The sequence below is a fragment of the Gossypium hirsutum genome, chromosome A12 (assembly GCF_007990345.1).
Source record: "Gossypium hirsutum isolate 1008001.06 chromosome A12, Gossypium_hirsutum_v2.1, whole genome shotgun sequence".
Lineage (NCBI taxonomy): Eukaryota > Viridiplantae > Streptophyta > Magnoliopsida > Malvales > Malvaceae > Gossypium > Gossypium hirsutum.
Window position 1 is genome coordinate 97925652 of NC_053435.1, and position 26714 is coordinate 97952365.

Below are 26714 nucleotides of genomic sequence, written 5' to 3' on the forward strand. Positions count from 1 at the left end.
TCGACATGTGAGCCAGTGTAAAACCATGCTTGGAACATGGCATCGGCAATTCATCCTCTTGTGTAATCATCCTCTTGTCAGATATTCTTTAGTATTCCAAATGGTTTCACGGGTTATTTTTAAAAGCTTATGACAATAATATGGAATGATATAATCATGTTGTGAGTGGTACAGGTTCTTATTCGAAACTTATGAGATAGGAGTCTAGTTATGTTTCCTTGATGGTAATAATGACATGAGTAAGTTCTAGCTAAAATAATGGTCATAGGACGATATTGAAATCTTTGGTTTATTCTTGCGATATATATAAGCATGTAGTTATTTTTACCCATGTTCACTCAAGAATGTTGTGTAAATTTATAATATGCATGGTTGATGTAGTTACTTACTTATATGCAACTCTAAGCTTTATGCTTACTCCCTCTCCTTTTTATTTTCTTTTAGTGCCACCAAGCTAGTATCGGGGATCAAGGGATGTCGGAAGCATCGATCACACTATCACCTGAAGCTTTGGTATATCTAGTTTAATATTTTGATTTTGGCATGTATAGGGACTTGAATATTCTATTTAGTGTCTTGTTAGTTTAGCTATAAGAGTTGGCTCATATGATGGACATGATATTCATTTTGTATAGGCCATTAATGTTGGCTAGTATTGATTATTATTAAATGCACTTGATGCAAATTTCTCATGGTTGTGGTTGTTTTGGTTATATGTGTTATACTTGGATTGGTTTTGGTTGATGATGTGTAGGTTGGTGCAAGTAAGGGTGGCAAAAAGGCTTGGTAAATAGCCTTATTTTTGTCCACACGGGCGTGTTTCTAGACCATGTGTGACACACGGTCTGCCTCACGAGTGTGTAGTCCGACTGTGTGTCCCTTGCACCTCAATTTTCCAAGTCAGTATCCATGGTAGTAAACACACAGGCAAAGACACGACCGTGTGCCTCAGCCGTGTGGAGGACATGGCTTAACGCACGGACGTGTGTCTTGGCCCTTCGCCCTTAAGGGGTTGCTGACTTCAGAAACATAATGTCAAGGTTTTTCCACACGGACTGAGATACGGGCGTGTCATGACCGTCTGAGAGAAATGGGTCATAGACACAGACGTGTTCCAAGCCGTGTCAAAACCCCTGTAGGTTCGAATCGAAAAATAAATTTGTACGGGATACGGACACGGGCGTGTCCCAATATGCTCAGGCCGTGTAACTCATACGGGCTTTCAACATGACCATGTTAAATAGGTACACGAGTGTGTTGCCTTTCCACACGGCGTGTACTCCTGTCAGCTTGAAATTTTATAAATTTTTCTAGATTGCACAGATTAGTCCCGAATCTATTCCAAAACGTGTTTGAGGCCTCGTAAGGCTATAGTAGGGACATTAAAGTATTGTGAAAAGTTTTAATTTGGAGCGAGATTTCATATTAAGGAAATGAATATTTGTATGTGTTTAAATCTGGTAACACCTCGTATCCTGTTCTGTCGTCGAACTTGGGTAAGATGTGTTATATTTAGTAGTATCAGAGCTATGGTTTAGTCAATTCTCAGACTAACCTAGCATGAGTACGAGTCTAGCTATACATGCACTAAATATATTGTAATAGTGTGACGACTCCTGAAAAATTTAAACTGTTTTCATATAGTAAATGGATCCTGACGGAGCTATGGTGGATGATGTGGAAAGTAATGCGCCGCCTCTCATTGAAGGGATCGCGCTAGTCGAAAGTGGGCCTGTGACATTGAGTCAGAGCGGAGGGGCTAGAGAAGCCTACTTCTATATGATGGATGCTTCGTATTTAGAGTTTGTTCGTGCAAATCCGAACAGTCCACCTCCCCCACCTCCTACGATTCCTTAACCTACCCATATGGCTCCCTAAGGAGTAAAAATGATTAGGAGAGAAAAAGCTCCGATAGATAGAATTTGTAAGCACGTGACCGAATAATTTTGGGCTAAAATTAACGATAACCCAGAGAGAGCAAAGTTCTGATTAGAAAACACCATTAGGGTATTTGATGAATTGTCTTGCACCCCCGAGGAGTGCATGATGTGTGTTGTGTCACTCCTGCGAGACTCGGCCTACTAATGGTGGAACACCCTTGTGTCTGTTGTACTAAAGGAAAGGATTACATGGGAGTTTTTTCAAGAAGAATTTCGAAAGAAGTATATTAGTCAGAGGTTTATAGACCAGAAAAGGAAATAATTTCTAGAATTGAAGCAAGACCGAATGACGGTAACAGAGTATGAGCGTGAGTTTGTGAGACTCAGTAAATACACTAGGGAGTGCGTATCTACCGAAGCCACTATGTCCAAGAGGTCTAAGGATGGTTTGAACGAAGACATCAGATTGTTGGTTGGTATTTTTGGAGTTAAGAGAATTTGTAGTACTTGTTGAGAGAGAGTGTAACGTCGAAAAATTGGCCAAAAAGAAGAGGAGAGTGACATTGAGTCACGTGAGTCAAAGAAAAGACAAATAGAAAGATCATTTCAGACCTCATCCAAGAAATTGAGGAAGTTTCCTACTCGAACAAATGTATCGATAGGATTCTCGAGTAGAAACAAAAATAAGCAGTATGCGGTATCTAAAGCTCAGATCACTTCCATTGAGAGCGTTGGTAGTGTTCGACCGAATAGACTGGAGTGTTCGTAGTGTAAAAGACGATACTTCAGTGGGTGCCGAGGTAATGATAGAGGCTGCTTGAAGTGTGGTTTATTAGACCACTTTATTCAAAACTATTCTGAGATGGAGGAGAAAGACAAAAAGGAAGATGTGAGAGTGAGTAATGCTCCCTCGAGGGGTAGACCATAGAAGAACCCTAGGAGTGGGGCTGGCAGCAGAGGTACGTCTAAAGATTCTACTTTGAGGTTCGAGGGCAGAGCGCCTGCAAGGACATATGCCATTCGCGCCCGCGAAGATGCTGCGTCTCCCTATGTGATTACGGGTATCGTTTTTATCTATTATATATCTGTGATTGTTTTCATCATCCCGGGGTCTACCCACTCTTATATTTGCATGAAATTGGTACCTAGTACGAATATACTAGTGGAGTCCACTGAATTTGTGGTAAAAGTGTCCAACCCGTTAGGCAAACATGTAATAGTTGACAAAGTGTGTAGAAACTGTCTTTTAATGGTTAGGGGCCACTATTTTTCGGCTAACCTCATACTACTACCGTTTGATGAATTTGATATTATTCTTGGCATGGATTGGCTGGCTGTTCATGACGTGTTAGTAAACTGTGATAGTAAATTTATTGAATTGAAATATGAAAATGGAGATATTATTCGGGTTGAATCAGGTGAATCAGACAGCTTACCTGTATTAATTTCTTCTATGACTGCTGAGAAATACATGAGAAAAGGGTATGAGTCCTATCTTGCATCCGTGTTGAATACCCAAGAGTCGGGAGTAAAAGATTGAGTCAGTGCCAGTAGTATGTGAGTACCCAGATGTGTTTCCAGAACAATTGCCCGGATTACCTCCAACTAGAGAAGTTGAGTTTGGTATCGAGTTAGTCCCTAGTGCGGCACCTATCTTGATTGCTCCTTATAGGATAGATCCTACGGAGTTAAAGGAGTTAAAAGTACAGTTACAAGAATTAACAAACAAAGTTTTGTGAGACCAAGCTATACCCCGTGGGGTGCTCCGGTACTTTTTTGTGAAAAAGAAAGATGGGTCGATGAGGTTATGTATAGACTACAGACAGCTCAACAATGTGATGGTGAAGAACAAGTATCCCTTGCCAAGGATCGACGATTTGTTTGATCAATTAAAAGGAGCCACGATGTTTTCTAAGATAGACTTGAGATCCGGTTATTACTAACTAAGGGTTACGGAGCAAGATGTGCCGAAAACTGCATTTCAGACGATATATGAGCATTATGAGTTCTTCGTCATGCCCTTTGGCTTAATAAATTCTCCCGTCGTATTTATAGACTTGATGGATCGTATTTTTTGGCCGTACTTGGATAACTTCGTGGTTTTTTTATCGATGTTCTATTAATTTATTCTCGTGATGAGAGTGAACACACGAATCATTTAAGAATCATTTTGAAGACATTACGAGATAAACAGCTATATGTCAAGTTTAGTAAAAGTGAGTTTTGGCTCCGAGAGGTTGGATTCTTGAGACACATCGTGTCGGGTGATGGGATTAGAGTTGACCCGAGTAAGATCTTGGCTATTGTTGAATGGAAACAACTGAAGAATGTATCGGAGATCAGAAGCTTTCTAGGCTTATCGGGTTACTGTAGACGATTCATTAAAGGATTCTCTACGATTGCTACTTCGAAGATAAGGTTGCTGCAGAAAGATGTCAAGTTCGACTAGATGGAAAAATGCCAACAGAGTTTTGAGAAACTAAAGGCGTTGTTGACTGAAGCTCCAATTTTAGTAGAACCAAAACCAGGAAAGAAATTCGTAGGGTATAGTGATACATCCTTGAATAGATTAAGATGCGTGCTCATGCAAGAAGGTAAGGTGATAGCGTATGCCTCGAGACAACTGAAGCCGTATGAGAAAAATTATCTGACTCACAACTTAGAGTTAACAGCCATAGTGTTCGCACTGAAGATTTGGAGACACCACTTGTATGGTGAGAAATGTCAGTTATTCACTAACCATAAAAGCCTAAAATACTTGATGACTCAAAATGTAATACCCCTACCCGTATTCATTGCTGGAATAGGGTACGAAGTATTACCGGAGTTTATGAATTAAATTTTTTTTAACTCAATATAACCCCTTTATAGATATCTAACCTTCCCTGAAATTTTAAACCAAAAACAATCCACATCAACCAATCCAATTCAACATATTTTCAAGATAAATTCATGCATATTTATAAAATAACGTCATCACATACCCAAAACCAGGTTTGTTAACCATACTAATGGTTAACTTTACATTCATTTCACGTTAACATTTACTTTATTAGCTTATACATGCCATTGATTTCCAAAATAAAGTTTCTTTATATACCGAAATCTTGAGGTTGATAGTGTGATGTGTCTCTGACCAAATCCGACCTCTAAGCTCTTAACACTACAAAACAGGGGAAAATGAAACAGAGTAAGCATTTTGTGCTTAGTAAGCTCATGTAACAAGAATTATACTTACCTAATATTTTCAATACAATACAATAAACATTCCTATATCCATTCAATGCATTATTACCCTAACATGCACAAACTCAACATTCAAGTTAGTACAATAATTTCCATGTACCAATAACATATACTATGATTGATGAGCTCATCAATACATGATTTCCATTTCCTTATTTTTTTTTCATATTTATCCCGTTGAATTTCTTGGAACATTCGATGGATTTTTAGAGGTACACTTTTAGTGTAAATTCCCGGGTCCGTCAATTCACATTCATGTGCGCACATTTCCATTTCAGAGAGCACACTCCCGCGAACCTCATCCTTACAGCGGGATTACCAGTCCAGGCTAAATCCCTTGTAATATAAACTCATAGAGTATTGTCGGGATTACCAGTCCAGGCTAAATCCCCTGTAACGACAATTACTCTAATGAGCTTGGATCTGAATTACCAGTCCAGGCTAAATTCAGACCCTAATTCGGATTACCCGTCCGGGTTAAATCCATTTTACACATATTCTTCGGGAGGGCTATATCAGGATAGGATCACCCGTCCGGGCTAGATCCTTTTTACCGTCAATTCTTTTTAAGAGATCCATCGAAATTTCCTTTCATTCAACCGGGATTTCTTCCCCCTTTTTTATCAAATATTTCAATGTTTCATCAATTTTCATACAATGAACATTCAAATCATATTCACATCAATAACATACATTTCAAGCATTTAAGAATATAATTCAAGTTACACGAACTTACCTTGATACTTGTTCGTGTACAAAAATCTACTAATCCTGAACTTTTTCCTTTCCTCGATCTAGCTTCGTATTTGAATCTTCTGGATCTAAATAAATAAATTTAATTATCAATTTAATACATTTCATGTTCATATGCAACAATTTCTATAATTTCATTATTATTATTTATAGTTTATTCAAAGTTGTCTATTTGAGTCATAGTCACTAAATTATTTATAACTCGAGCTAAGGAACACCAAACTAAGATCCGTTAATTTTACCTGAACTAGACTCGTATATCTTCTTACCATAAAATTTTCAAAATTTTTGGTTTAGCCAATAAGTACAGTTTATTCTTTAAAATCACCCCTGTTCTGTTGTCTGACAGTTCTGACCCTTTTTCACTAAAAATTAATTATCTCTTCATAAAGAATTCGAATGATGTTTCTGTTTATCTCTCTTGAAAATAGACTCATTCAGAATTCTATAAATATAAATTTAAGCCCCTAATTATTTTTATTCATTTTTTATGATTTTTCAAAGTCAGAATAGGGGAACCCGAATTCATTCTGACCTTGTCTCACAAAATTCATTATATCTCAAAATTTACAAATCCATTGCTTACACTATTTCTTCTATAAGAAACTAAACTCAATAAGCTTTAATTCCATATTTTTTTCATCTTCTAATTCGATTTATACAATTTATGGTGATTTTTAAAAGTTAGTCTATTGCTGAGTTGTTTTAGTGCAAGCTGTTTATTACCATTTTTTCCCTAAGCTTTTAATAAATGATAATTTCGTCCCTACTCAATTAGCCTCCCAATTGAGCTGATTTTTCTCAATTAACATTTTATTATATCACCTTAAACTAGCTTACAACCTTTAGGAATCATAATTTCAGCAATAGAATTTAATTCCAAGCATTTTCACAATTAGGTCCTAAAAATCAATTTCTATTGAAATTACCTAATAAAATCATCTCATAAACAAATTAAAGCTTTAATTTCATTATATTTCATCATAAAATTACAGAAATAAACCATGGTGACTTTCAATTTCATCCATGAAATCAAAAACTAATGAATTTAATAGTAGGACCTAGTTGTAAAAGTCTTAGAAACACAAAAATTACAAGAAAAAGGCAAGGATTAACTCACTTGTGCAAAAATTATGAAATACCACCTTAGAGAACCCTCCTATGACATTTTTAGCTGCTGGAATTGAAGATAAATGAAGAGAAATCTAGATATTTCCTATTTAGTCCTAGCTTTATCTAGTTAATTTTGTAATATTCCAATTTTGCCCTTAATTTATCAATTTTCCTGCTGATTTCATGCCCTTTCCATCCAGCCATAATAAATTTTGGGTCTAATTTCCTTTTAAATCCTTTCTCATTAGACTCTTAAGCTATTTAATCATTATAGCAAATTTTACACCTATTACAATTTAGTCCTTTTCATTTAATTGACCACCCAAACATTAAAATTTCCTAACGAAATTTTAATACCACATTACTAACATTTCATAAATATTTATAAAATTATTTTTGACTCGGTTTTACGAGATAGAGGTCCCGATACCTTATTTTTACCCAATTTCTTCCATAATTTCTTTTTCTAACTAACCACTAAATCGGTAAAATTTTTCTATCAATATTTTCATACGATTTTCCTATCCTATCAATTTTCATGCAAAAATATTGAAATAAATTTCTCTTTAAATCAGATTTGTGGTTATGAAACCACTGTTCCGATAACTTTGAATTTAGGCCATTACACAAAAGGATTTGAATTTACGGCAACAAATGTGGCTAGAGTTGATTAAAGATTACGAGTTAGTAATTGAGTATCACCCAGAAAAGGCAAACGTGGTCCCTGATGCATTAAGTAAGAAGTCATTGTTTGCCTTGAGAGCTATGAATACTTAATTGTTTGTAATCGATGATGATTCGATTCTACCAGAGTTGAGAGCCAGACCTATGTTTCTTCAAGAGATTTGTGAAGCTCAGAAGAGTGATAAAGATTTGCAAGCCAAGATGACTCAGTGTGAGATAGTTGATGAATCATATTTTTAGATTAGTACCGCGGTTGTTTGATATTCCGAGATAAGGTCTATGAACCTAGAGATGATGACCTTATTGGGAAAATTCTTCATGAGGCATATAGTAGTTGTATTTCAATCCTTCCGTGTAGTACTAAGATGTATAATGACTTGAAGAGATTGTATTGGTGGCTGGGCATGAAAAGAGACATCTCAAAGTTTGTGTCGAAATGTTTAATTTGTCTGTAAGTGAAAGCCGATCACCAAGTACCTTCGGGTTTACTTCAGCCTGTGATGGTTTCCGAATGGAAATGGGATTGAATTACCATAGATTTTGTGACAAGATTGCCGTTGTCACCGAGAAAGAAAGATACGGTTTGGGTCGTAGCTGACCGATTAGCGAAGTCTGCTCATTTTATCCCGGAACGTACCGACTACTCGCTTAATAAACTAGCCAAGTTGTATGTTTCTAAAATTGTGAGACTTCACAGAGTGCCCTTGTCAATTATTTCGGATAGAGATCCGAGGTTTACTTCACTATTTTGGAAAAAGTTGCAAGAAGCTTTGGGGACAAAGTTGAACTTTAGCACTGCTTTCCATTCGCAAACCGATGGCCAGTCGGAGAGAGTAATTCAGATTCTTGAGGACATGTTGTGGTGTTGTGTTCTTGAGTTCCAAGGTAGTTAGGAAAATTATTTACCACTAGTAGAGTTGCCTAAAACAATAACTATCAGTCGAGTTTGAAAACGACTCCTTATGAGGCTTTATAAGGGCGTAAGTGTCGAACGCCCTTGTTTTAGACTGAACTCAGAGAAAATCATATTCACGGGGTCAATTTAGTCAAAGAGACTGAAGAGAAAGTTAAGGTAATTCGTGATTGTTTGAAGACCGCTTTGGATAGACAAAAATCTTACGTGGATTTGAAACGAAAGGAAATTGAGTTTCAAGCCAGTGATAAGGTGTTTTTAAAAGTATCCCCATGGAAGAAAGTCCTCAAATTCGGTAAGAAAAGAAAATTAAGTCCACATTTTATTGGACCCTATGAGGTGATAGAGAGAATTGGACCGGTAGTTTATCGACTAGCCTTGCCATTCGTGTTAGAGAAGATCTACGATGTTTTTCGTGTATTGATGTTGCGTCGTTACCGTTCTGACCCTTCGCACGTTCTTTCACCAACAGAGGTTGAGATTCGATCAACATGACTTATGGCGAAGAGCCGATTATGATCTTAGCCCGAAAGGTCAAGCAATTGAAAAATAAAAGTATCACACTCGTGAAAGTACTGTGGCATCCACATGGGGTTGAAGAGGCCACACGAGAGCCTGAGGAAATTATGAAAGACCAATACCAAAACCTTTTTAACGGTATGATTTTCGGGGACGAAAATCCCTAAGGGGGAAGAATTGTAACAGCCTGATTTTTAGCTTAGTCGAAAAAGTGGCTTCGAAGCCACTAACCCGAGTTTAGATAAATTATTTTTAATATTATTTTATGTGTTGTAGCATGATTATATGAGTGCATGAAAATTTTGGTAAAATAATTTTAGCGATTGCATGCTTAATTGCGAAAAAGGACTAAATCGCATACAGTACGAAATTTTTATTCTACTAGCTAAAGGTGTCATAGAATATTAAATTAGAGGTCTTTCTTAAGTAAATAGACCACAAATTTGTTAATAGCTTATCATAGGGAAAAAGAAATTGTAAGGTCAAAGTTAGGTGAAATTGGGTGACTAAATTGACTAGATTTATAATAAAATAAAAAGAAAAAGATATCACCTTTCATCTTTCTCCTCTCCACTGAAAATACCAGAAAAAATAGGGGTTTTGGAGCTTCAAAATTTCAGCCACTCTCTACCCATACAAGTAAGTGATTTTGATGACCTTTCTTGATAATTTTTGTACTTTTGGGACCCTTGTAGCATAATCTAGCTAATGAGAGGACTATTTTGCAAAATGGTTGAAAGTATTGGGTTTTTCCATGAGAGTTTTCATTTTTTTCTGAATTTTTATGGAAGAAAATGAATCATGGTTGTTAAACAAACAACTTTTGTGTAGTAGTTTTCATGAAAACCCTAACTAAGGACCATTTTATATAAGTTATAAATTATGAGGTAAATGTGTGAAATAATAGGAATTGTGAGCTGCTTCTAGTATAAAAAGAACTCAGCTAGGCTTGGTTAGTGAGAAAATTCGATAAAAAAAGATTTACGAGCCTAGGGGTAAAATAGTAATTTTGTGAAAGTCTAGGGGAAAAATGATCATTTTGCCAAAATATGATTTATGAAATGCACTAACTAGTATGATGATTAAATTAGTGATTTTTTTATCATTTTAGATAAAAAAAATATGAAATTCAGACCTAAACCGAGAAAAGGCCAAGCTACTAAACTAAAGCTAATTAGTCGTCCACTTTTTGTATATCGAGGTAAATTGTACATAAGTAAGGTAACTTTATCATTATTATGTTTTGAATGATTTATTTTGCATAATATGGTTGAATATGATTATGAATAATGTATGATGAAATTAATGCGTTAAATTCTCGATTGAACTTAGGAATAGATTGGATAACCATGCCATGCCATTTGGGTGATATGTGTGCCAGTGTAAGACCATGTCTGGGACATGGCATCGGCCACGATATGAGGGCCAGTGTAAGACCATGTTTGGAACATGGCATCGGTGATGTTGTGAGAACCAGTGTAAGACCATGTCTAGGACATGGCATCGGCATTGATATGTGTGCTAGTGTAAAACCATGTCTGGGACATGGCATCGGCATTGAGACGAGAGCTAGTATAAGACCATGTCTAGGATATGGCATCAGCCTCGACATGTGAACCAGTGTAAGACCATGTTTGGAACATGACATCGGCAATTCAGCCTCTTGTGTAAAGCTTGTCAGATATCCTTTAGTATTCCAAATCGTTTCACGGGTTATTTTAAAAGCTTATGACAATAATATGGAATGATATAATCATGTTGTGAGTGGTACAGGCTCTTATTCGAAACTCATTGTAGCGACGTAAAAATTTTGCTTCCGGTCGCTAATTGTGGCGATTTAGTGAAAACTTGAAAATTGAAGTTTAATTTTGAAATAAAGTGGGAGTCGCCACCGATCTTTTTCTAGGTGTGATCGGACACCTAATAAATCGTCCTTTTTTGAAAAGAAAACTTATTCTTGAAAAAGTGAAGGCCAAATTTAGGGTCTACGTGAAAATCTAGAAAAAAAAATAGGGTTCGGGAGTCAGTTACGCGCGAGGAAGGTATTAGCACCCTCGCGACACCCAAAATTGGTATCTTGTTAAACACGTGTTGTCTTGATTTTCAAATATACGAGTTCAATGTAACATTTAGTCGTGATTTGGTTGGAATACGAGAATTTTCAATTCTTTTGATTTTTGAGAATGACATACCATTTTAACACAAGTCGATTGATATTCACCCAACATAGCGATGAAATCGATATTCACCCAACATAGCGATGAAATCGATGACTAAACGTTAAATCGGTACATTGCCTTATTTATCGAAATTAATTTAAAGACATGAACGAAAATATTTCTAGATAGAACAAATAAAAGTAAAAGAAAACTAACATTGATGTTGCACTATGGTATGAAATACTATGCTAAATTCGGAATAGACAAATAATAAAAGGTTAAGAATATACGAAACAGACAATATATATAAAACGTTAACAATATACATGCGATAGTAATAGTATAAAACAATAATAATGCACATGGTATTAAACATGATAGTAATAGCATTAAACACGAAATAAAATCTTGATTATATATAAACAATAAATGAAGTGACGCAAACATAATAAAAAAAACACTAATATTGCTATATATATATTAAAATATATAAGTGATAATAGGAATGAAAAATATACGCATAATAATACTAAATATATACATACTAAATATATATACATAGTATAAATGAACATATACAATATATATTAGGAATACTAATAACATAGAAAATATATTTATATACTAATAATAATAATAATAAATATATTTATATACTAATAATAATAATAATGAAAAGGTGTATGTACACCAAATAATACATAATATTAAAATAATATAATAAATGGCAATAATGAAAAGAATAGGTATAATAATAGATAAAATGATATACGAAAATAATACCATATATATAAAATATGTATACAAGAATAATAAAATATATGTACTAATATTAATAATAAATATAGTAGGAATAAAATAAATGTAATAATAATATATACACAATATGGCATTAAAAATATACATATACATATAATAGTATTTAAGAATATATATACATAAGATGATATGGAAATATGGACATAGAATAGTACATAAAAATATAACTAATAATATTGAAAATATAGATACATAATATGTATAAAACATATATGATATATACATAAACATATACGACATATATATATTAGAAGTGATAAGAATATATATATATAAAAACTATTAATGTAATACATAAATTCGTACATGTATATACACATATAAATATTAAGTGAGAATCAATACTAGTACTAATAATATTATTAATAGGTATAATAATAATATTATTTTAATAACAGAAATAATATATAAAATAATATGGTAAAAAAATAATAGTAATATGTTAATGAAAAATAATGGTAATAAAAATATATAATAATAGTAATACGAAGAAAGATTAAGATAATGATGATAGTAATAAAGAATAATAATACATTAATAATAATAATATTTGTTAATGACAATAATAGTAGTATGTAAAAAAGGAATAATAATAATATAGTAAAAGTCAAAATGTATTAATCAGAATGATAATAAAATGGGATCATAATGATAATATTAATAGAAATAGATATAAAAAAAGCAATAATAGTAATAATATAAATAATAATATATGTGTGCAAACTAACGATGGTAGAAATATATATGTACATAATAATAATAATATTAAAGTAAAGTAAAAAATAACACTATATATAAACATATATATACATATAGAATATAAATACACACTAATGTATGATAATAATAATAGTAATAATATTGAAATACAAAAAAAAAGTAAATATAATAAAATATTAAAAATAAGTAATGAAAAATAATACTATATATAAATATATATACATATACCTATACGATATAGAAATACACTATTATATGGTAATAAGAATAATAATAATAATAATAGAAGATAAAAAGATAATAATAATATAGTAGTAGTAATAACCATAGTAATGATAACGGTAATAATGATAAATAGTAATAATAACAATAATATAAATGATAACATACATGTGAATAATAATAATAATAGCAATAATTTGGATAAATGAATAGCAAAAATGACCAAAAGGGATTAAATCGAACTTGAAACGAAATTTTGGGGCAAATTCGGAGTAAATAAGAGTAAAAAGGACTAAATTGCATGCGCAAATAACTAAAAGGGACTAAAATGGCCAATAACCCCTCCCTTCAAAACGCGCAGCATAAGAGAGGACTAAAATAAAACAAAAATAAAATCTCTGGGCAAAATTACAAATACAAAAAAATTGGATTATGAAACTATAAAAAAACGGAAGGACTAAAAGTGCAATTAGCCCTTCCGTCAAAACACGCGGATCCTAAGCGGGTATAGGTCAGGTCGGACCAGGTAGCATGAAACGGCGCCGTTTTGGGGCTTATGGGTGCCGACCAAAATGACGTCGTTTTGTATCATCTATATAAGTTAAGTTTTTTTTTGTTTTAAAGTCATTTGTTATCTGTTTCAAAAAAACTAAAACTTTTTCTTTGTTTTCTCTGCAGGTCCAAGTTCCGGCGAGGTCCCCTGACCGGTCATCGCCGCAGTCTGCTGCCGGCCACTGTACACGGTGGCCGGAATTTCAAAAAAAGTATTATTTTTTTTTATTTTTTTCGCTTAATAATTTATATATGTATATGTGATTGGGTAAACGAGAAAGGAGAAAGGAGAAAAAGAAACCGATTAAGAAAAAGAAAATCACCTTAAGGTTTCGGCTACTGTTTTTGTGCTTTTGATTCTTTATTTTTGGACTGTTTTGTTTATTTTTGAGAACTAACATGTTGTTTTGCTTCTATTTCAAAATCTGATGTTTGTATTTCTAAAAAAAAAAGGCCCCTCTTACATTTGTTTAGATCGGCTTTTATAGCCATTTTTACATTGTCTTGCTCCTGTGCTTTGCGTGTTTGCCTCCCTTTTGCAGTATCAGGGCGGTGGTTGGAAGCAGCAGAGCAGGTGGCCGGTGGAGGAGTGGGTGGTGATAGAGGAGTCAGAGAGTTAGTCAAAAGGCAGAGGCGGCTAGGGTAGATTAGGGTTTCAAAAATTTTTTGTGTAATGGGTATTGGGCTTGGGCTAGGTAATTAGGTTTAGTTTTGAGTTAGGCTTTAATGGGCTATTCGGGTTTGGGTAAAATTTTGGGTTTAATTTGTTGGGTTTTAGTTTAATGTGTTGGGTTTTGGGGTTTAGTATGAAGGGTTTTGGAGTTTAATATAAAGGGGCCAAAATTGGCCTACAACACTCATGAGATATGAGTCTAGTTATGTTGCCTTGATGGTAAGAATGACATGAGTAAGTTCTAGCTAAGATAATGGTCTTGGGACGATATTGAAATCTTTGGTTTATACTTGCGATATATATAAGCATGTAGTGATATTTACCCATGTTCACTTAAGAATGTTGTGTGAATTTATAATATGCATAATTGATGTAGTTACTTACTTATATACAACTTACTAAGCTTTATGCTTATTCCTTCTCCTTTCTATTTTCTTATAGTGCCATAAGCTAGTATCAGGGATCAAGGGACGTCGGAGGCATCGATCACACTATCACCTGAAGCTTTGGTATAGCTAGTTTAATATTTTGATTTTGGCATGTATAGTGACTTGAATCTTTTGTTTAGTGTCTTGTTAGTTTAGCCATAAGAGTTGGCTCATATGATGGATGTGATATTCATTTTGTATAGGCCATTAATGTTGGTTAGTATTGATTATTATTAAATGCATTTAGTGCAAATTTCTCATGGTTATGGTTGTTTTGGTTATATGTGTTATGCTTGGATTGATTTTGGTTGATGTTGTGTAGGTTGGTACAAAAGGCTTGGTAAATAGCTTTATTTTTTTCCACACGGTCGTGTGTGACACACGGTCTGCCCCACGAGTATGTAGTCCAGCCGTGTGTCCACTGCATCTCAATTTTTCAAGTCAGTATGCATAGTAGTAAACACAGGCAGAGACACGACCGTGTGTCTCAGCCGTGTGGAGGACATGGCCTAACACACGTGCGTGTGCCTTGGCCGTGTGCCCTTAAGGGGTTGCTGACGTCAAAAACAGAATGTCAAGGTTTTCACACACGGGCTGAGACACGGGCGTGTCGTGGCCGTGTGAGAGACATGAGTCATGGACACGGGCGTTTGCCAAGCCGTGTGAAAACCCCTATAGGTTCGAATCGAAAAATAAATTCGTAAAGGCTAGAGACACGAGCGTGTCTCAATATGCTCAGGCCGTCTGAGTCACACGGGCCTTCAACATGGCCATGTTAAATAGGTACACGGGCGTGTTGCTCTTCCACACGGGCGCCTGCCCCTGTTAGCTTGAAATTTTACAAAGTTTTCTAGATTGCACAGATTAGTCCCAAATCTATTCCAAAGCGTGTTTAAGGCCTCGTAGGGCCATTGTAGGGACATTAAGGTATTGTGAAAAGTTTTAATTTAGAGCAAGATTTCATATCAAAGAAATGAATGTTTGTATGTGTTTAAGTCTGGTAACACCTCGTATCCTGTTCTGGCGTCGAACTCGGGTAAGGGGTGTTACATGGTATATAGTGATGTGTTTCTGAATGGTTTAGGTTCTGTGCTTATGCAGTCTAGAAAAGTTGTAGCATATGTTTCTCGGTAGTTGAAACCTCATGAGAGAAACTACCCTACACATGATCTTGAATTAGATGCCATCATTTTTGTTTTAAAAATTTGGAGACATTACCTATATGGGGAGAAATGTTATGTGTATATAGACCATAAAAGTCTAAAGTATTTAATGTCGTAAAAAGAGCTGAACTTGAGACAGAGACGATGGCTAGAGCTACTGAAGGATTACGACATTGTCATTGATTATCATCTAGGGAAGGAAAATGTATTGGCAGATGCATTCAATCGAAAATCGTCATTATTCGCTCTTCGGGCATTAAATGCTCATTTGTTTGTTAAGGAAGATGGTTCTGTGTTAGCAGAATTAAAGGTAAAACAATATTCTTTCAAGGGATTCAAGAGTTGCAAAATGAAGACCCGAAGTTGGTGTTGAAACGACAGATAGTTCAAGACAACTTGAACTCAGAATACTCTATTAATGATAGTGGTATGCTATACTATCGCAATCAAATTTGTATTCTGAATAATCTAAATTTGAAAAATGATATTTTATCCGAGGCTTATAGTAGCATGTATTTGATTCATCCGGGTAGTACGAAGATGTATTGTAATTTGAAAAAAATGTATTGGTGGCCTGGTATGAAACGGGAAATTTGTGAATTTTCGGCGAAATGTTTGATCTGTCAGCAGGTAAAAACAGAACATCAAGTGCCCACGGGTTTTTTACAACCCGTAATGATTCCAGAATGGAAGTGAAAACATGTGACGATAGATTTTGTATCTGGGTTACCTGTGACTCCGAGAAAGAAAGATTCGATTTGGGTGATAGTGGACAGATTGACTAAGTCAGCACATTTTATTCCAGCCAGATTAAACTTTTCGCTTGAAAAGTTAGCGGAACTATATCTGTCAGAAATTGTGAGATTACATGGAGTGCCAAAATCCATTATTTTTGGTCGAGACCAGAGGTTTTCTTCGAGATTTTGGAGTAAACTACAAGAAGCTTTAGGTATTAAGTTAAAATTTAGTACAGCTTTTCATCCTCAGACCGAGGGTAATCAGAGCAAGTAATTCAGATTTTAGAAGATATGTTGAGATGTTGTATACTAAAGTTCAGTAGCAATTGGGAAAGGTATTTACCTTTAGCTGAATTTGCTTATAATAATAGTTATCAAACTAGTGTCAAAATGGAACCATTTGAAGCTCTGTATGGAAGAAAACGTAAAACTCCGTTATATTGGTCTGAATTAAGTGAATCGAAGTTAGTGGGAGTAGATTTGATTCGGGAAATAGAGTTCAATATGGGTGATCGTGTGTTCTTGAAAGTTTCTCCATAGAAGAAAGTTTTACGGTTTGGTAAAAAGGGAAAACTTAGTCCACGATTTATCGGGTCGTGCGAAATCGTAGAAAGAATCGGTTTGGTAGCTTATAGGTTGGCTTTGCCTCCAGAACTTGAGAAGATCCATAATGTGTTTTATGTATCTATGTTAAGACAGTATAGATCAGATCCTTCACATGTGATTCATCATACTGAGATAGAGATACAATCAGATATGACTTATTCGGAGAAACCAGTAAAAATTTTAGCTCAAGAAGTTAAAGAGCGACGGAATAAATGAGCACCGTTAGTAAAAGTGTTATGGCATCGACATGGATCAGAGGAGACAACATGGAAAACAGAGGAATCAATGAGATCACAGTATCCGCATTTGTTTACAGGTATGAAATTTCGAGGACGAAATTTCCTAAGGTGAGAGGTTGTAACGACCAAAATTTCAGTGATGCCGGAACAGTGATTCAAATTGCTAAAACTGGCATGTGAGTTTAGTAATTTAGAAATTAATAAGTAAATGTTAGGTATGATTTTAGAAATATTTTTGAATTAGTGAATTTTGTGTTTTAAAAGAATATTATTAAGTAATTGGGTCAAGAACGAGGTATCGAGACCTCAAATTCATAACCCGAGCCATAAATATTTTTAGAAAAATCTGAAATTAGGTGAAACAAAGGGTAAAATTGGAAATAGGGTAAAAATTTAATTGTAAAATATGATGTAATTGGTAATTCTAGAGAATTCATCATTTTTCTTCATTTTCATCAGCTAAAAACACAATTAGAGAGCTTTTAAAAAAGCTGGTTTTATATTCTATAGCATGTAAGTTCAACTATTGATTATTTCTTATAATTTTTGTGTTTTTGAGACTTTTACAACAAGGTCCTGCCATTTAATTCATTAGTTTTTACTTTTATGAATGATTTGGAAAATTTCCATGAGTAAGTGTTGAAGTTTATAATGATTTAGCATGGAATTGGGGTTATAATTTTATTATATGGTGATTTTATGAAGAGAATTCTTATAAGAATTGATTTTTAGGACCTAATTGTGAAAGTTATTGTAATTAGGGTTTTGTGTTGAAATTTTGAATATCAAAGGATGTAAAGTAGTTTATAATGTTTAGATAAAGTGTTATTTGAGAGGAACTAGTTCAATTGATGAATAAATTGAACAAGGATTAAATTGTAAAAACTAAAAAATTTATGGTAAAAGTGAAATTTTGAAAATTAGAGGGCATAAATTGTGAATTAGAATAGAATTGAAATAAATGCTAATGAGGGAATGACTTTATAATTATATATCAAGAAGTAGAGGTGAATCATGGAAATAAGAAATTACAAGAATAGTCCTTGAAATTTCTACGACTTTTGCAGATCAGCCCAGGTAAGTTCATATAGCAAAAAAAAAATTCAATGTTTTGTTATGTAAATTTCATGAATACTATGGTATATTATTGTAGATGAATGTTATCAAATTGTAATAATTATGAAATAATATATAAGTAAAAGTATAAATTAATTGGAACAATGGATTTGAGTGCTTTCGTTTTGTGACCAAGATGAATTGATGGAAAAGACCATGGTTAGACCATGGCAACATGTGATATGTGCTCCCGTATAAGACCATAACAGGCTATAGCATTGGAGAGATGTAATTATGTGCTCCTGTATAAGACCATATCTAGGATATGACATCGGTGATATATGTGCTCATGTGTAAATACCATATCTAGGATATGGCACCAGTATGATATGTGATACCTGTAAGACCATGGTTAGGTTATGGCTTCGGTGTGTGATATGTGACTATGTGCAAGTCTATAGTTTACTATGGAAATGTGAAAATGAAGCACTCAATTCCATTATTGTTCCCTAATTTGATTATGAAGGTAAAGGACAAATGGGCCCAAAAAAACTAGAATTGGTTAATAGTGACATTGAAATCAATCAAATGAACTTATAAATGATTTTGTGATTGACAGGAGGAATTATTGAATTGAATATTATATGATTGTTGTAAAAATGTTCGGTAAGATTTATTTTCTATGCTTATGAGCTTACTAAGCTTCTATAAGCTTACTTGTGTATGTTTATTGTTCTTGTAGTTTTATGTATATATATTCGGAGGATCGAATCTACATCAAGGATCACACTATCTAAATTTACTCCTGTAGATTTTGTTAAACAACTTTTTGTAAATTCATATGGCATGTATAGAGGTTGAAATGATAATGAAATAGAATGAATGATTAAGTATGCAAAGTAAATTGAATCTGATGGTTGTGTTAGATAATGAAATATATATGTTTTGGCTTGAAATGGTTGGACCTAATTAGTATATAAATGTGAGTTTGTGCAAGAAGATAGTATAAGGGAGAGAAAAGTGGTCTTAAATGGCCTATTTTCGTCCACACGGGCATGTGTCTAGGTTGTGTGTGACACACGACCTGCCATATGGGCATGTGTTAAGGTCGTGTGTCCCCTGCATCTTAAAAATGAGAAATAGAATGTCCAGGTTTAGACATACGGGCGTGTGGCTTGGCCGTGTGACACACGCGAGCTCCAACATGGCCGTATGATACGACCGTGTGAAGTCTGCACCTAAAATGTGAAATTTTAATTACCACATGGCCTAGCAACACGGACGTGTACTCAGGTCGTGTGACTTAAGTTTCTTCATGGATGCAAGTCAGAGAGGTACACGCCCAAGAAACACGGCCATGTGGGCTACACGGCTACACCACACGGACGTGTCCCATGTCACACGGGCGTGTGGCCCTTTTTACATGAAAATTTTTCTAAGTTTTCTAAAAAGTTTTCAAAATTCTCGGTTTAATCCTAAACCATTTCCAATACATGTTTCGAGCCTCGAAGGATCATAATAAGACAAAATATATGTTTTTGGAAAAGTTTTAAATTTGAATGGAAATTATTGTTTTGGTTTTGTTGAATGCTTGTATTTTAGTCCGGTAATGCCTCGTACCCTGTTCCAGCATCGAATGTGGGTAAGGGGTGTTACATAATAAGTTGATCTTTATGGGACGTTTTGTGCGTAATGGCCATGGGTTTTGATATGCAGCCTGTGACATTATACCCTGATCGGTTCCTAGTTTGATCAGTCGATTAAGTCTAATTCTAAAAGCAATGGTTTTGATAGATGAAATAACTTTTTCAATCATGTCAAGTTGAGCAAGCAAGCGGTAAAGTTCTAAAACAGAATTAACCATCGGCATCTCGACCTCGAGAGGGCGAATTTCGAGCATTATTGGTATTACTTGAAATTATAAGGAAAAAGAATAAAATATAAAAAAATAAAAAGAGAAATAATATAAAAGAAAATAAAAGAATTAAAAATATTTTTTAAGTCTATTAACTTAATTTTTTTAAACATATATAATATTTTGGTGTAAAATTGGTAATAAAATAATAGTTTAAGTACCAAATGTGATCAAAAAAAATGTTTAGATATTAAAATGAGAAAAAATTTAATTTTGGTACTAATTTATAAGTTAAGATTTTTTGAAATAGACTCAACAATTTAACTAACAATTTAATAAACGGAGATATCAACTTAAAAAAAATTTTAAGTAGAACTTGTAAAAAAAAAACCAAGAAGATGAAAAGAAAAGAAGGTATAGTTTAGGTTAAAGTGAAAATGTAGTTTAGGTTTAAGTGAAAATGTATTCATTGTACTTGTATAGCATATAGTTCAAATCCAAAATAGGTGGGAATTGTGTATACATACTTTGGTGAAAGGCCCAAAGCTGTAAGAGGTAACAAAATATATGCATCACAAGTTGAGGAGCACTTAAATATTTTTCATAATAGGCCCACTTAAATTTTAGCCCCAGATGGGTTGGATATCAATTCCCATCTCTATAACTTGTACCATTTTATTAAATTCCAATTCCAATACTGTTTTAACCTTTTTCTTTTCCCTCGAAAGTTGTTGTTTGGGTACATTTTACAACTTACTTTCATATCACTTTTTGATATCTCTTGACTTAAAAGGGTCCGTAACTTTTTCATTTTTGTGGAAATCCCCCAAAGAGAAAAAAATGGTGAGATCTGACTTAGGAAGCTCAAGTGTTTTTCGTCTTCATCAACAAAACACGCTACGAACATTCTAGAAATTCATCATAATACATAATAGTAGTAATTTATTTTAAAATTAATTGATGTTTTGATTAAAATGAAAATTTGAATCTTGTAATACTTTATAAAGATAAGTTATAAATTGTTTTGTTAAAATAATAGGATTTTAATCTTGATACTTAATTAAGAATCCATTATTTTAACTCTTTTTGAGTGAAAAGGAATTATTAGTTTAATTTAATTTAATTCTACTCGAATTTAAATTATTAAGATTTTTTGAAGAGTAAAGCAAGTTTTGAAATGTAACAAAGACAAAACTTATTTTTATCCTAAACCAAACAATAGCTTTCTTCTTCAATATTATAATCATACGACGTTGCTTTAACCACCAAAGCTCGGCCAAAAAGGCAACTATTTGGTACAAATATCCAAATCAAAAGGCTTAGCTTATTTTAATAATAAACAGTAATATATACAGAAAAAGCATGCTTGTTAGACTGTTAAACCGCCCACGCGGCCGACCAAAATTAATCTAATATTTTTAAGGGCTTTTTTAAAACCCCCAATTATCCCCATTAAATTAATACTACTGCTACTGTCAGTTGACTCTTTTTGCACCGAAAGATACAAAAGTTGCATACACTGCCTTTTTATCTCTTGTATACGTGTACCCTTTTTATAATAAAATAAAGCAAGAATTCTTCCACTCAACTCGACACGTGTCTTGATCTGTACACACCCTCAGAAAGGCCAAAACCAAAACGTGTCTATCGCCTGAATGATTCACAAGTGTCGAAAATCCATTGCCTTGTTTTCAACTTTGTCCAAGACGAAAGGCCCTTTTTAGAGGGTGGTGAGGACCCACTTTTAATTTTGTTGGAGCTGACGTGGATAGACGACGCGTTTTAAATTAAGCGAGGCTTAATTTTTAGATTTTGTGAAGCTGAGCTGGAATGATTGCAGAGCGTTTTAAAAATAAATATGTCCAATAGCAGCAGGCCACGTAAGAAAATGACTATAAACCTACTTTTTTTCCTTCTTCTTTCTTTTACATATACATTAGAAATTAGTGTATTCTTGCTTTTCCCTCTCTCTTTTTTGGATTTTTATTATATTTGATTTTAGAGTTTGGGTCAATATAATATACAAAGAATTGAATCATAGTCATGGAACCCAAAAAAGTAAAGGAAAGGCTTTGATTTTTTTATTTATAATCATATAAGCTTTGGGTCGAACTTATCGCTTAGGCTGTTTAATCAACCTTAATCTTTTATTTTAAGAAAAATTCGATTAAGCTAAATTGATTTCTTAATCGAATTAAAATCAGAATATAATACAATTTAAGACATTAAGGACTCATAGTTCCAAGATTGCCATCACTCATTTGCTAGCTTTATTATGTTTTAGTTCCAATTTTTGGTGTATGGAGTACAAGTAGTTTGTTTTAGTATTTTAGCTGTGTTATATATACTTATTATATAATCATAATTAAGTTATTGCAACATGCTAATTGAAAAAAAATTATTTTTTTCCTTTTAGATGATAACTTAAATTATAATAATTTTTTTTTATCTTTTCATATATTTATATAATTTTTAAATGAATTAACGACAAATTTATATATCCAAATATCAATCATGTGCTGATAATATTTATATGCAATTTTTTTATCACTCTACTTATAATAATTATTAAATAAATATTTTCACATAAAATATTTCTTCTGCTCGAATAAAATAATGTATTAGAAAAAGTTTAAAATGTTAATTCAATTAATTAAAAATAAACCTAAATTCATTTTAAAGTCAAATCAGATGTTATAGATTAAGAATGAATGGAAGTTGGGTTCCGTTATGAATGAAACCATATTTATGAAATCAAATTGGATTTTAATTGAAAAAAAAAACATGGTTTGCTCTAAAAAAGAAAGACAAGTATTTTCAATCTCTAAATATTACATGTGAATGAAGTAAATCTATTAATTAAGCGCAACCTTCATCTACCTCCACCCTTTTGCCCTTTTCTTATTTATTTATTTGGTTTTTTGTTTTTTGTAATCACCTTTTAGATTTTAGTTTTATTATATGAAATTTTTACCTTAGTGTGATTTCTTTACGATTGTAGAATATTATTAATTCATATTTGTGAGAAATTATATAAGAAAAAAACCTTTTCAAAAATAATCTAATTTAATTTTAACATTTAAAACTTCACTATAACTTATTTTTCAATTATAAAACAAATTGTTTTATACTTCTATATGGTATAGTTTAAATAATATTAAGACTAAAGACTAAATATGCAAAATATATAATGACAAAGTTGGAAATTTATTTTAGAATTATACATTTTAAAAGAGTTAAAGTATAATTTTATTATTATATTTAACTTATTATTTCGAAATTTTTAGAAGAATTAAACTAAAATTTTATTATCTTGAAAGGGACAAAGTGCAATTATAAGAGACTAAAATAAAATTATATCATTTTGGTAGAGGCCAAACCTTTTCCTACTCCATCAATGTCTAAGGTTGTTGCATTGATTAGATCGAAAATCAGTTGGTATATCAGTTCGAAGCAAGCAAAGTAATTGGTAGTTCCTAAATCGGTATGAATTAATTGAATCGGAGGAAAAAAAACTTATTGACTTGACGGTTGAATTGGTTGAATTGAGTTATATATGTTGACGCCATTTTTTTTTTTTTGATTGAAAAACGGGGTCAACTTGGGTTTTGAAAAATGAAACGGGAGTCGCCACCAATCCTTTTTTATGAGGTGTGATTGGATCACCTCGAAAAGTGGTTGTTTTTAATAAACGGTTTGATTTTATTAAAACAACAAGTTTGGTCCGCGAAATTCAGAAAACGGGTTCGGGAGTCGGTTACGCACGAGGAAGGATTAGCACCCTCGATACGCCCAAAATTGGTACCTTAGTTGATTACTTAATGTCGAAAATTGAAAACTTAGAAGAATTTAAAAAATACGATCCTTGTATTAAAACGTTGAAAATTTTTAGGAAAAAGGGCATATTTCACATTATTCGAGAAAGAGAATCATATCCAGTAAGTTAGAATACAATGTCTCAAATTCCCAATACGTGAATGAATGCCAGAATTTTACTTATTTAAAAGATATTTTATTATCTCGGGTTTAGGAAAGGGATCATGCCCAGTAAATTAGGACACGATCTTTTCTTAATTCCCGAGATCGTTTCAAAACTTGAGTTTGAAAAGATTAGTGTATTTAGATTTATTATGGAAATCGAAACCCAGTAAGTTAGGGTACGATCCTCTCGAATCTAAACACAAAATATCATTTTTTTTAAACAAATTTTATTATCGAGTGAAATAAAAACATGAAGTCGTAGTAAAAAATGTGAAAGCAAATTACATTGTTATACATGACAAAATCATAATGAATACAAAAGTGTAAAAATGATACGAGCAATAGCAACAATATAAAATAAATAAAAGTCAAACCTACAATCATATAAAATAACAATGTATATAAACAAATAAATTAAACATTCGTTCAAAATAATAATGAAAATGAAATAAATAAATAGTGAATACAATTAAAATGTAAAGGGATATATATATATGTATAGACAAAAAATAAAATATGTGTGTATTCATAAATTACAATATATATAAAGTATATTTTAAAATATAAAGAAGAAAAATATGCATATATATAAAAATATGTATATATATATAGGTGTATAAAATTATGGAATATGAAAATAATGAAATGCATATATAAAGTAGGCGCATAAAAATATGTATGTACAAATTAAAGTTTAAAAATAATGAAAATATACATACGTATACAAATAAATACGTTAATTTATATATATATGTTTAAAATATATTGAAAATATGTATATATGTCTATGCAAATTAAGATATACAAAAATATATAAATACATACATATAAATATATATACTTATAAAATAAAAATATGTATATGTATATAGATATATATAAAAAGAAATATGAGTATACGTATATATATTAAACAAATTATATGTAAAATATGTACATGTATATATACAAGCACTTATATGATAATAATAAGACATATATATATTTAAAAATACATAAGTAAATATGAATAGAGATATAAAAGTAACAACAATAATACCAATACTAATAATAGTAAAGATGATAATAATAATAATAATAATAATAATAATAATAATAATAGCAAAAGTACTAAAAAGAGGACTAAATCGAAGTAAAATAAAAAATACTGGGTAGATTCGAAATAAAAAAGGACTAAAAAGACTAAATTGTAACACGCACGGAAAGAAGAGGGACCAAAATGGAAAATAGACCAAAATCTCAAAACGCGGCGCTTCAGGGGACTAAAATGAAACAGAAATAAAAATTTGTGGTCAAATTAAAAACAAAGAAATAGCGAAATAGGACCAAATTGAAACACGCCACAAGTCAGAGGGACTGCGCGCGTAAATAGCCCAAAAATTAAAAACACGCGGATCCTTCGGGTCGGGTCGGGTCGACGCGCGGATCCCCTTTGCTAAAACGGCGTCGTTTCACGTTTAATATAAATACTAAAAAAGGCTAAAAAAACAGTTTCATCTTATTTTTTTTAAATAAAACAGAGAGAAAACTCTCTCTTTTTCTCTCAGGTCCGGCCATGGTCCGGCTTAGGATTTCCGACGAGTCTCCGCAGCAGAGCCACCATGTGTGGTGGCCGGAGGTTCAAAATCGGACCTTTTTAGTCTTTTTTTGAAGTCCATGGCCTCCAGGCCATAGATCCGGGGCTGAATCTCCTGAATCGGAAGCCGAAGACTCGAAAAATGGGGTGAAATCCTTCGCCTTCCTCCCCCTTCCGGCGCAGCGCAGGTAAGGTTTTGTTTTAACTCCTTTTTTACTATCTTTATTTATATATATATGAAGAGAAAAGAGAGCAAAATAAATAAATAAAAAACTTCAAAACTGAAGAGAAAGAGACCTTGAATCTGCCTTTTTATTTTGTTTCGGTTGAATCTATTTTTGTTTTGTTACAAAAGTTGCCAGGGAAGAGCCCAAAAGAGAGTTATATGCTTGGCTTTTATAGCCGATATTAATTCCTATTTTTTTGTTTTCTTTTTCCTTTCTTTTCTTTGGCTGTTGCGTGTTTGCTTCCTTGTTGCATGGTGATTGACTTGGAGCAGGTGGCGCAGTGGAGTGGGTGGTGACGGCTGTGAACAGAGGGCAGGTGAGGAGGCCAGGAGCAGGTGCGGCACAACAGGGGGCTAGGGTTTCTGCTAGGTGTTTATGTTTTGGGCTGATTGGGTTAGGCTAGTTGGGCCTGGGTAGTTTTTAGGTTAAAATTTGTTATTGGGCCCTGGGTCAAAAATTGGGCTTGTACAGCTGCCCCTCTTTGCTCGTTGTCGTGTAACGATAACAGAGCAAAGACTAAGAAAGACCAATTTTTGTCCAATCTTTGCCGAGTATTGACTTCTCTTGACGCTTCTTTTCAAGTAACTTTATTC